This window comes from Neovison vison, chromosome 7, assembly GCF_020171115.1.
Source record: "Neovison vison isolate M4711 chromosome 7, ASM_NN_V1, whole genome shotgun sequence".
Taxonomy (NCBI): domain Eukaryota; kingdom Metazoa; phylum Chordata; class Mammalia; order Carnivora; family Mustelidae; genus Neogale; species Neogale vison.
Window position 1 is genome coordinate 145,623,647 of NC_058097.1, and position 13,852 is coordinate 145,637,498.

Here is a 13,852-nt window from a genome sequence, read left to right on the forward strand (position 1 = left end):
ATGAATACTGTTTTTCTGAAAATAAATAAATTGGAAAAAATGGAAAAAAAAGAATAATTAAATAATTTTTAAAAATTTGGTGGGAAAAAAAGCCAGTTGATCCATGTTATGGCTCTAGTTCTGCAGTTCCCCCAGGGAAACTGAGTAGAGAGCATGTAGGGTCTATATTGCCTCTAATGACTGCAAGTACATCTATTTTAAAATAAAACATTTCATTAAAAAAAAAAAAAGCCAGGAGCAAAGACCAAGGCTGAGCTCTCAGCATAACACCAATCCTTAAAGAAACCAGTTAGTTTCTTGGTGGCAAGTTCATTAATTGAACTTATTCAGTCCTGGGAAGAGCAGTGAAATTATGCCCACCCTGGATATGATTTTGCCTTCAGTGCCTACCCTAGAACTACCATCTGAAAGCTTCCAAGGTCCCTATGCCCACACAACATTGACTCAGAACAAGGGAACCACTTTTAGCAAAGAAGGTGCTGATTACAGGGATCCATGGATCATATTGTATACATCATTACTTAGAAGGATTACTACAAAATGGTGAAATTTTCTGTTAAAGCTCAGTTATGAGCTAGCTTGAGAACAAACCCAGTGGAAAGGACAAACAGGCAATTGTAGTAAGTATGACCTGTCAAGGCAAAGGCAATGATAAGCACTTCTAGGATGAAGGTCATTGCCCCCAAGTACCACCACAAGGCAAGAAACCAAGACCAGCCGAAGTGTGGATAGAGAATAAGGAAAATCTGGACTGGATGGCAGAGGAAGACAATGACGAGCATCAGTTACAGCTTTGGGACCAGCTGCAGCCACAGGAATTGAGACTTGTTTCACTAATTCTCTTGGATTATTAAGCGACTGCAGAGAGTGCAGCCAGCAGCCACTCAGAAGAAGACTCTGACCAGGTGGATCTAGAGGAGAACATCAGGGGACTTGAATGGTAAAGAGGAGAAGGGGGGACTGTGTCCATCTCATCTCTTCATCCAGCCATTGAGCAGTATCTACCTTCATACAGATGTGACCTCACAGTGCCCACCTTCAGACTTGCCACACACCTCTCATTTCCAGCCTCCTAGACCCTTTGAGCTGCCACAAGGGATAAATGTGGGAGTTCACTTAACACTCATCTACAGGACACCTATATGTTCCCTAGGGCCACTCTTGACCAATGGGAGATAGACAGTGACAGATAAATATCTCTCTTTCTTCCCTGAGCAAGATGGTCCTTAAATGCATTTCACAGAGCATCTCCAAAGGTCTCCCATATTTGAGTAACAAGTTGCCCTTAATGGTAGTCAACATCTCATCCTTTTATTTGCTCTGTTTCATTCTTTTTCCTTTGTTCCTGTTTCCCAGTAGAACCATATCAAATTAAACTCCTCACAGATAAGCCTTTGTTTCAAGCTCTGTTTCAGGAGAATCTAGGCTAAGACAAATGCTTCAAGGCTTTAATCAGAATAGAGAGGCTATTCTGGACTTCTGTCTTCAGTGGCTGGGGTTGGAGTCAAATGTCCTCCTTTGTGTGCCAAAATGAAACAATGTTATTGTTCATAAAATGTCATATACATTTTCTTCCAATGAAATCAGGTCACCTGGTGAAAATCAGCAGTGCTTCTGCTCTTAGAATTGTTTGCTTTCATCTTTCTCCCAGTTGATATTTAGGGTCTATAAAATGTTAATATCAGTATCATCTTCTGATGTGGATAAGGGGAAGGATCCAAACATTATGATGCTCAAGGATGTCTGGATTCTTCTGGACTTATGGTCAGTGTATCTTCATGAGCATGGAACACTCATGAAGGCAATGTTGGAAGAAACCCCATGGCAGATACTTCCAAGTTAATGGCAAAGCTCTAGGGGCTAATACAAGAAGAGATTTTTTTTTCCTCTTCTTTATATAATTCTTCTTCAGAATATCAAATTGGGAGCTAGGAGAAAAAAGTAATGTAGTGCTTAGTAATGCAGTTACCAACACCTGATGGCATGAAATCCAAGCTCCATCACCCATATGCCATGGATATCTAAGAAAGTTTTATTTTTTGTTTATTGTTTATAAGATTTTATTTTTTTTAATATTTTATTTATTTATTTCTCAGAGAGAGAGAGAGAGAGAGAGCGAGCACATGCAGACAGAATGGCAGGAAGAGACAGAGAGAGAAGCAGGCTCCCTGCTGAGGAAGGAGCCCGATGTGGGACTCGATCCCAGGAGGCTGGGATCATGACCTGAGCTGAAAGCAGCTGCTTAACCAACGGAGCCACCCAGGCGTCCCGGATTTTATTTTTAAGTAATTTCTACACCCAATGTGGGGCTCAAACTTATAACCCTGACGAGATCAAGAGTTGCATGCTCTTCTGACTGAGCCAGCCAGGCACCCTCCCTGAGAAGGTTTCTCAACCCGTCCAATGCTGCCTGCTCATAAAGTTTACATAAATGAGACACCTTTAATATCACATTTAGCTTAATGTTTTGCATTGATAAATGATGCTAATAATTTAATAACTGTTATTAACCACATCCTAGTTCACATGGAGCTGGGCACCAATCAAATATTCTTTTCTTTTCTCTTTTTAAATATTTCATTTATTTATTTGACAGAGAGAGAGCGAGCATGCAAGCAGGGTGAGGGTAGAGGCAGAGGGAGAAGCAGGCTCCCCACTGAGCAGGGAGCCTGATGTGGGACTCATCCCAGGACCCTGTGATCATGACTTGAGCCGAAGGCAGACTGGGCCACCCAGGTGACCCCAATCAAATAGTCTAAGATTCTGTGGGTTGTACCTGTTTTTGCCTTTATTTTTAAGTTACCCCAGAACCCTTAAAAGCAGAGATGACTGAAACCGAGGTACTGGCACCAACAACAAAATCCACTATAGAAAACAACCCATTGGATACACTTCAGCTCTCAAAAATAAAGGCTGCTAGCAGAGTGGCTTAGTGATACTAATGAACTAAGAATAAATGAAAACCAATCATTTAGCTCTCACAAACTCTTGCCTCTGAGGACTTAAGATAAGGAGCTTAAGTTTTAAGGCCCCAAACAGGGGAGAAACAGGTATTACTGAAGTTTTACCAAGAATATGACATGGGGTCCTCAAATCCTTCAGAAATCCTACAGAAGGGTCATGGGTGGCTCAGTCGGTTAAGCAGCTGATTCAGGTCAGGTCTCAGGTTTAGGAGATCAAGCCCTGCATCAGGCTGCGTCCTGGGGATGGAGCCTGCTAGAAGGAAGAAGGAAAGAAAAGGAAAAAGGGAAAGGAAGGCAAGGCAAGGGAAGGGAAGGGAAGGGAAGGGGAGGGGAGGGGAGGGAAAGAAAGGGAAGGAAAGGAAGAAAGAAGGAAGGAAGGAGAGATACAAGAAAAGAAAGAAAAAAGAAAAGAAAGAGGGAAGGGAGGGAGGGAAGAAGAAAGAGAGAGAAGGAGGGAGGGAGTAAAGGAAGGAAGGGAGGAAGGGAAGGAAAGGAAAGGAAGAGGGGAAGGAAGGAAGGCACGAAGGAAGGAAGATGGAGGAAGGAAGAGAAAGAGAAAGAAAGAAAGAGAAAGAGGAAGGAAGGAAGGAAAGAAGGAGGGGAGGGGGGAGGGAGAGCAAGGAAGAGGGAGGGAGGAAGGAAGGAAAGGAATCCTACAAAAAGTTTCAGGAAATCTCAGAGACAATGAACTGGTCAAGGAAGTGGGTGTGTGTACATACACAGATATACACACCTGCTTGAGGGTTGCGTATAAAACTGATGGGATTTAATACATAAAGCTGGTGAGAGATAAAAGGCAGTTCATTCAACATCCAGCTTGCTAAGGCATTGGCGGCGGGCAGGGGTGGGGCACTGAGGTGAGGCATGTGCAGGTGGAGAAACTTGGCATAGCTGAATAAGAACCATAGACTAGAACAATTCCAGGTTGGCCCTCTGCTTTGAAATCCCTTCTTGCGCAGTGGCAGTATGTAGCTAATGAGGTTTATCTAAGGCACATTTATGGCTAACTGAAAACGACCTAATACCTTCTTCCCTCCCCACCTCCGCATGACGATCTGAAAGCACCTCTTGGCCAAGCAGGTGGATTTTAATAATAAGCTACCTAGCAACCCAGCCAGGTCCCCAATGTGAAGCTTCAGATATCAGGCAGGGATTAGAACCAAGTGTGGTTGGTGGAACAAAAGGGAATAAATAGAAGTTACCTCCTCATCTTACAGCCGAGATACAGAGAGAAAAAGACCAGCTGCCCATGGATACACAGCAAATTAAAGGCAAAGCAGGGACTAAAATTAGGGCTTAGACCTTGGTCAGCAAAGATCCCTGGGAACCATCAAATCAAATTAACATCAACCTCTTCATTTTTTTATCCTGTTTTTTTCAGTCAATCATTCCCTCAACCATCAATTCATTTATTCAATCAATGTTACTAAGGCCCCTCTGCAGGGAGCTGGGGTAGCCAAAATGAACTGAATAAGACCTGAATCAGACCCATGGGTAAAACACTCATAACACAATAGTTAGGTAAAGGGATGGGAAAATTATTATCCTAACTGCTGGCTCCAGAATTCTCTTTTGAAAGGACTTAACTTGTTTGGGAAAATGCTCTGATAAGCTCTTGGGTGGAAGGAACTGCCTAGAACAGAAAGTGCCCTGGATCTCCTCTGCATGAGAAAGGTTCTGGAAGAGCTTTGTTGCCCCCAGAGAGTAAGGGAACATCAGAGAAATAGCAGGGACTGGTATTGCAGGAGAAAAGGGCAAAGCGGGGAACATCCCATGACCAAGTAGCCAAAGAGGACTGAAGAGGGCCAGGGTGATGCCCTGGGACTTTAAAAGATTTGCTTTGTGACCCTCCAGCTCTTCAGTAAAGTCTTCTGCATTCCTAAGTACTGTGTGTGTGAGCAGATTCTGCTTGGAGGCTAGTGAAGGAGCAGAATTTCCTTGTCTGGATAACAAGGTGAAAACACAGACCACACATGAGAAAGTAGAAAGCCCAGGAAAAAAGAGCTGATGTGATGATTTAAGTCTGAGAATCTGCAGTAAAATGACGGAGGGCTTTGGCTTCCACAAAGCTGTAAACTTGAGAGGAAATGGTTAGGCAAAGCCAATTTTACCCAGATTTTAAGAATCTTGGAGGCCCTGGCTGCTACAGGGGTTGCAATTACAACAGCTACCAGTAAATTCTCTAAGAGGAAGGCTGCGCAAAGTGCTTTGGGAAAATTTCATGAACTATTTGTGATGGGTCATGAAGGCATTGTGGCAAATTGCCAGACTGGAAGAAGAGGGCATTTTGGAAAGAGGGAATGGCCTATGCAGAGGCACGGGTGTATGAAGAACACGGTGTGTCTACAGAAGAGTGAGAAGTTCTGTGTGGCTAGGACAGATCTGGTGGGGATGCTGGACAAAGTGAAGATGAAGAAGCCAGCAGGGGCCATGACACAAAGGCCTGCATGACAGCTTCGACTTTTACGTGTAGAAGACCCGCACTGTAGAAGATGACCCTGGAGGCAGTACAGCACCAGGCGATTTGGCTACTTCCTCTTTTATGCATCTTTTTGCCTTGCCTCTAACTGCTGCAACTATCACACTCTACCAGCAATTGATCCTGTGGTGTGTGCTTTGGAAAACCTGGAGCTCCAGGAAGGCTGGAAACATTTAGATGGCCCTGGATTCAAATTCTACTTCTTCAACTTGCTGAGGGTCCTTGGGCCAATTGTTTAACCACCCTGAGACTGTTTCCTCATCTGCAAAGTGGGGATAATCATAGTACTTATCTCAAAGGATGGTAGTGAAGATAAAAAGAACGGAGATGCTCAGCAATGTACCTGCATACATTAGTTCTTAGGCAAAGCAACTCTTCTTCTGACTCACCCTTGAAAGGCACAGCCTAACATAGGGCCTGCACATCCTGGGAGGAAACATGAGCAGAACAACTGTTGATAAGGAGGACAAACCAGACATGATAAAGGAAGGGTCCTTGCATAAGAGTCTGGGTTGGTTTGTTTGTTTTTTTATCTAGATATAATCATGCTCCTGATATCATAAGAATGTGGCTGAGAGGGGCACCTGGGTGGCTCAGTTGGTTAAGTGACTGCCTTCAGCTCAGGTCATGATCCTGAAGGCCCTAGGTAGAGTCCCGCATTGGGCTCCCAGCTCAGCAGGGGCTCAGCTTCTCCCTCTAACCCTCCCCCCGCTCGTGTTCTCTCTCTCTCATTCTCTCTCTCTCTCTCTCAAATAAAATCTTCTTTTGAAATCTGTTTCTTAAAAAAAAAAAAAGAATATGGCTGAGGCATCTATGAGAGTTTTATTTTTTAAGATTTTATTTATTCTTTCATTTATGTATTTGAAAGAGAAAGCATAAGTGGGGAGAAGGGGTAGAGGGAGAGAGAGAAGCAGACTCCCCACTGAGTAGGAAGCCCAGACAGAAGGCTTAATCCCAGGACCCTGAGATCATGACCTGAGCCAAAGGCAGACAGCTAACCCACTGAGCCACCCAGGTGCCCCTATGATAGTTTTAAAGTAAGTCAACAAATTATTTGATATTCCTCCCTTCAAGGGGTGGAGTCTAACCTCCCTCTGCTTAAGTGTGGGCTGATTTAGTAGGTAGCTTCTAACAAACAGAATAAGCAGAAGTGACAATGTGCGTCTTCAGAGCCTGGGTCATAACAGGCATTGTGACTTGCTCCTTGCTGGTTCTTGGATCACTCATCCTAGAAGTAGCCAGTTGCCATGTCCTGAGGACATTCGCACAACACAAGAAAAGGTCCATGTGGTAAGGAACTAAGGCCTGTTGGCCTTGGAAGGGTATCCTCCAGCTCCAGTCAGGCCTTCAGTTGACCACAGCCCCTAATGACATCCTGACTACAATCTCATGAGAGACCATGAGCCAGAACCACCCAGCTGAGCCACTCTTGAGCTCCTGACCACAGAAGCAATGAGATAATAAATGTTTCTTGGGTTAAGCCACTACGTTTTGAAGTAATTTGTTAAGCAACAATAGAGAATACAATATCTAAATGCAATACCATTCATTTTTATTTTTAAACTTGGAATTTGATTCTTTCTGACTTTACTCTTCAAGCGACATTATATACATTCATTCTGAGAGATAAAAATATATAATTTATTGGATTAATCATAATCTTTGGTTTGTGTTCCAAAAAATGTAAGAATTAAAAACAAAGCGTTGGCTGGGAAGATGCTGGAGTAAGAAGACCCTAAGTTCCCCTCCTCCCACAGATACAACTAGATAACACCCGTATCAGCAAAAATAACCAGAGAAAAACCCAAAGCCTGGAAAAACAAACTCCACAACTAAAGGCAGGGAAGAGGCCATACTGAAAATGGTAGGAAGGGCAAAGACTCAGTCTGGGAGTGAATGTACCATGGCCATCCACAGTGGGGATGGAGCCAGTGATGCAGAGAAGGGCAGAAAATAGGCATTCACACCTCAGGGCCCACGAACAGGGAGGAAGAATCTCAGTAATACTTGTCTTTGAAGGTGAGAGGGGCTGAATTTTGGTTCTTAAAACCAGCCACACTTAAAGCCTGGACTTTTTAAAAAGGCATTAGGGGGGCGCCTGGGTGGCTCGGTGGGTTGGGGCCTCTGCCTTCGTCATGGTCCTGGGGTCCTGGGATCGAGTCCCACATCGGGCTCTCTGCTCAGCGAGGAGCCAGCTTCCTCCTTTCTCTCTGCCTGCCTCTCTGCCTGGTTGTGATCTCTGTCTGTCAAATGAATAAATAAAATCTTAAAAAAAAAAAGGCATTAGGAAGCAGAGTTCCCTCCCTTAAATAAAGAGATAGCAAGACAAAGAGCAGACTTGACATAGAACCAGCAGTTTGAAAAAGGCCAGGTGTAGATGGGAGGGAGAGTGATTTGCTCATCTCAAAGCACAGCCTGGAGAGACAGGGATCACCGGGACACCCCGCTGGGAACAAAGGAGCTAGCAGGTGCCATTTCCTTCTCCTACACTGCAGCATAAAAAACTGCCACCTGATGAAAAAATAATGAATAATGTTTTTCTGAAAATAAATAAATTGGGAAAAAAAAACAACTGCCACCTGCGGGAACCAGCAGTGCTCACACTCTTTACCTAACTTGACTGCATCAAGCCTACCCCACTGCACTTTGCTGGACCTGCCTTCCCAGGCATGCTAGCTTGAGTCTTCGTGCTGTGGGCACCTCCCCCAGAAGACCAGTGCAAAGCCTGCCAATACTACATCTCCTGACCCAGACAGTTTGTGGGATCTCAGTTCTGGCAGTGGCAGAAATACATCTCCTTTCGCAAGCAGACCACTACACACTTTGCTGCCTACACCAGGCAAAGAAAGCCTCTGCGGACAACCGGACTGAAGGAAAAAGAGGCCAAAACTCAATAGCAGAACACATGTAAAACACATAGGAGATACCCCCCGAAGTGCCAGGGCAAAAAACGACCTCTTCTTCATGAGGCTATTATCTTTAAGAGCAAGAGAAGTAGCTGACTTTCTTAATACACAAAAACAGAGACAGAAAGTCAGACAAAATGAGGAGACAGAGAAGCATCTCCCAGAAGAAAGAACAGGACCATTCTACAGCAAGAGACCAACACAAGATATATGCCTGATAGAGAATTTAGGGTAATGATCATAAAGATACTTACTGGACTTGAGAAAAGAGGGGAGGATATCCCTTAACACAGAGATAAAAAAGAATCAATCAGAGATCAAGAGCACAATAAATGAAATTAAAAATACAATTGATGGAATAAATAGGTTGGACAAAGCAGAGGAATAAATTAACAAACCAGAAGACAGAGTAATAGACAGTAATCAAGATGAGCAAAGAAGAAGACAGAAAATTATGTAAATTGAGAATAGTCTTAGGGAACGCAGTGACTCCATCACGTGTAAAAACATCCACTTTATAGGGATCTCAGAAGAAGAGAGATATAAGGGGGCAAAAAAATGTCTTTGAAGAAATAATAGCTAAAAACTTCCCTAATCTGGGGGAGAAAAGATATCCAGATCCAGGAGGCACAGAGATCCCCCCCACCCCAAAATTCAACCCAAGGAGGTCCATACCAAGACATATAGTAATTAAAATGGCAAAAAGTAGTAAAAGCAGCAAGAGAAAAGAAGAGTTACATACAAAGGAAACCCCATAATGCTATCAGCAGCCTTTTCAGCAGAAACTTTGTAGGTCAAGGGAGTGGCATGATATGGTCAAAGTGCTGAAAGGACAAATCTGCAGCCCAGAACACTCTATCTAGCAAAGCTATCATTCAGAATAGTAGGAGGGAAAAAAAGAGTTTCTCAGTAAACAAAAACCAAAGGAGTTCATGACCACTAAATGAGCCCTACAAGAAATATTAAAGGGGCTTCTTTGAGTAGAAAGGAAAGACCATAAGTGAGAGAATGAAAAGTAAAAATTACAAAAGCAGTTAAAAAAAATTCTGTAAAAGTCAGTCAAGGGATCCGATTCATACAATAAAAGGATGTAAAATATGACACCATATACCTAAAACATGGAAGCAGAGAAGTAAAGAATGGGTTAAAACTTAAGCAACAATCAAGCTAATACAGACTGCTATATGCACAAAACCTCATGGTAACCACAAGTCAAAAACCACTAACAGGGGCGCCTGGGTGGCTCAGTGGGTTAAGCCGCTGCCTTCGGCTCGGGTCATGATCTCAGAGTCCTGGGATCGAGTCCCGCATCGGGCTCTCTGCTCAGCAGGGAGCCTGCTTCCCTCTCTCTCTGCCTGCCTCTCCATCTACTTGAGATCTCTCTCTGCCAAATAAATAAATAAAATCTTTAAAAAAAAAAAAACCACTAACAGATATGTGAATAATAAAGAGGAAGAAATCCAAATATATAACTAAAGAAAGCCAACAAGCCATGAAAGAGAGCAAGAGAAGAAAGGAACGGGAAAAAATCAATAGAAACGACCACAAAACAGGTAAAAAGAAAAGAGCAATAAATACATATCCACTGATAATTATTTTTAGTGTTAATGGACTAAATGCTTCAACAAAGGACACAGGGTGACAGAGTAGGTAAAAAAAACAAGACCCACTTATATACTGCCTACAAGAGACACATTTCAGACCAAAAGACACCTGCAGATTGAAAGTGAGGGATGGAGAAACATTTCTCAAGCAAATGGATGCCCAAAGAAAGCTGGGGAAGTAATACTTATATTGGATAAAATAAACTAGTTCTTTTAAAGATTTATCTATTTATTTGAGAGTGAGAGAGAGAGAGTGGCGGAAGGGGCAGAGGGAGAGAATATCTAAACACACTCCTGCTGAGCTTAGAGTCTGACATGCGGCTCAATCCCAAGAGCCATGAGATCAGGACCTGAGCCAAAACCAAGAGTCAGACACTTAACCAACTGAGGTACCTCCAAAATAAACTTTAAAACAAAAACTATAACAAGAGACAAAGAAGGACACTGTATAATAATAAAGGGGAAAATCCAACAAGAGGATATAACGATTGTAAATATTTATGCACTCAGCATGGGAGCACCCAAATACCTAAAATAGTTAATAATGAGCATAAAATAGATAATTGATAGAAATATAATAACAGTAGAACAGCCCCCTTACATTGATGGACAGATCATCCTAACAGAAAATCAACAAGGAAACAGTGGCTTTGAATGACACAGTGGGCCAGATGGACTTAACAGACATAATCAGAACATTCCATCCTAAAGTATAATACATATTCTTTTCAAGTGCACATGGAACATTTTCCAGAACAGATCACATATTAGGCCATAAAACAAGTCTCAACAAATTCAAAAAAATCTAAGTCATACCATGTATCCTTTCTGACCACAACACTATGAAACTAGAAATAAACCACAAGAAAAATACCTGAAAAAAAATATGGAAAGAGCAAAAATACATGGAGGTTAAATAACATGCTATTAAACAATGACTGGGTCAACTAAGAAATTGAAAAAGAAATAAAAATGAAATGGAAATGGGAATGAAAACACATGTCCAAAATTTGGGGGATGTAGCAAAAGTGGTTCTAAGATGCAAGTTTATAGCAACACAGTCCTACCTCAAAAAGCAAGAAAAATCTCAAAATAAACAACCTTGCCTTATACCTAAAGAGCTAAAAAGAGAATAAACAAAACCAAAACCTAGCAAAAGGAAGAAAATAATAAAGACCAGAGCAGAAATAAATAATACAGAAAAGAAAAAAACAATAAAACAGTAAATGAAACCAGGAGCTTGTTCTTTAAAGGATCAACAAAATTGATAAACCTCTAGCAAGACTCATTTTTTAAACAGAGAGAGAGATAGGATCCAAATAAACAAAATTGCTAATGAAAAAAAAGAAATAACAACCAATGTTCCAGAAATACAATCAATTATAACAGAATACTATGAAAACCTATATGCCAATGAATTGGACAACTGAGAAGAAATGAATAAACTCCTAGAAACATATGACCTACCAAAACAAAAGCAAGAAGAAATAGAAAATTTGAACAGACCAATCACCATCAATAAAACTGAATCCAGGACTAGATGGCTTCATGGGTGGATTCTACCAAACATTAAAAGAATTAATACAAAAAAAAAAGAGTTAATACAGTTCCTCTTAAACTATTCCAAAAAATACAAGATGAAGGAGAACCTAAATTCATTCAATGAGGCCAGAATTACCCTGATATCAAAACCAGATAAAGACGCACCCACACACAAAAGAACTGCAGGCCAATATATAGTGAATATAGATGAAAAATCCTCAATAAAATATTAGCCAACCAAATCCAACAATATTTTAAAAAATCAAACACTTCAATCAAATGGGATTTATCCCCAGAATGCAAGGGTAGTTTAATATTTGCAAAACAAGGGGCGCCTGGGTGGCTCAGTGGGTTAAGCCTCTGCCTTCAGCTCAGGTCATGATCTCAGGGTCCTGGGATAGAGCCCCGCATCGGGCTCTCTGCTCTGCAGGGAGCCTGCTTCCTCCTCTCTCTCTGCCTGCCTCTCTGCCTACTTGTGATCTCTGTCAGATAAATAAAGAAAAAATCTTTAAAAAAAATATTTGCAAAACAATCCATATGATAAGTCATATCAATAAGAGAAAGGATAAAAACCATATGATCACGGGGGCGCCTGCGTGGCTCAGTGGGTTAAAGCCTCTGCCTTCGGCTCAGGTCATGATCCCAGGGTTCTGGATCAAGCCCTGCATTGGGCTCTCTGCTCTGCTTCCTCCTCTCTCTCTCTGCCTGCTTGTGATTTCTGTCTGTCAAATAAATAAATAAAATCTTAAAAAAAAAAAAACCATATGATCATTTAAGTCGATGCAGAAAAAGGATTTGACAAAGTACAACATCCATTCATGATAAAAAAAACTTTCTGCAAAGTAGGTCTAAAGGAAACATATCTCAACATAATAAGGCCCTTACATGAAAAAACCTCCAGCCAACACCATACTCAATGGTGGAGAACTGAGAGCTCTTCCCCCTAAGATAGGAACAATACAAAGATGTCCACTTTCACCACTTTTATTCAATATACTAGTGAAAGTTGTAGCTACAGCAATTAGACAACACAAAGAAATAAAGGCATCTAGAGGTGCTTGGATGGCTCAGCATCCATCTTCAGCTCAGGTCATGATCCTGGGGTCCTGGGATCAAGCCCTGCAGTGAGCTCCCTGCTCATTGGGGAGTCTGCTTTTCTCTTCCCTTTGCCTCTCCCCCCTCCACTTATGCTCTATCACTCTCACTCACTCATTTTCTCAAATAAATAAATTAACATTCTTTTTCAAAAATAGCAACAAAAGGCACCCCATTGGTAAGGAAGAAGTAATTTTATTTGCAGATGACATACTATATATAGAAAACCCTAAAGACTCTACCAAAAAACTACTGGAACTGATGATAATGAATTCATTAAAGTCACAGAATACAAAATCAATGTACAGAAAGAAATCTGTTGCATTCCTATACACTACTGTTATAAGAAAACAATGCCATTTACAATTGCACCAAAACCAATAAAACATCTAGGAACAAACCTAATTAAAGAGATAAAAAACCTGGACTCTGAAAACTATAAAAACACTGATGAAAGATTTCAAGATGACACAAAGAAATGGAAAAACATTCCATGCTCATGGGTTGGAAGAACAAATATTTCCCAGAGTAATCTACAGATTTAATGCAATCCCTATCAAAATACCAACAGCATTTCGCACCAAACTAGAACAATCCTAAAATTTGTATGGAACCACAAAAGACCTCAAATAGCCTAAGTAATCTTTTTTTTTTTTCCCTTTGAGACAGAGAGAGTAAACACAAGCACATAGCAGAGCAGTGGATGGGGGAGGGAGGCAGATGGAGAGGGAGAGAGAGAATCTTAACCAGGCTTCACACCCATCATGGAGCCCAACATAGGGCTCAATCTCACAACTCTGAGATCATGACCTGAGCTGAACTCAAGAGTCAGATGTTCAACCAACTGAGCCACCCAGGCTCCCTAGTCAAAACAATCTTGAAGAAGAGGGGAAAAAAAGCTGGAGGCATCACAATTCCAGATTTCAAGTTATATTACAAAGCAATACTAATTAAAATAGTATGGAATTGGTATAAAAATAGACACATAGATCAATGGAATAGAACAGGGAACCCAGAAATAAATCCACAATTTTATGGATAATTAATCTTCAACAAAGGAAGAATGAATATACCATGGGGAAAAAGAGTATCTTCAACAAACTGTGTTGGGAAAACTGGACAGTCACATGCAGAAGAATGAAACTGGACCACTTTCTTACACCACACACAAAAATAAACTCAAGATGGATTAAGACCTAAATGTGAGATCTGAAACCATAAAAAAAATCCTCAAAGAGAGCATAGGCAGTAATCTCTCTGATG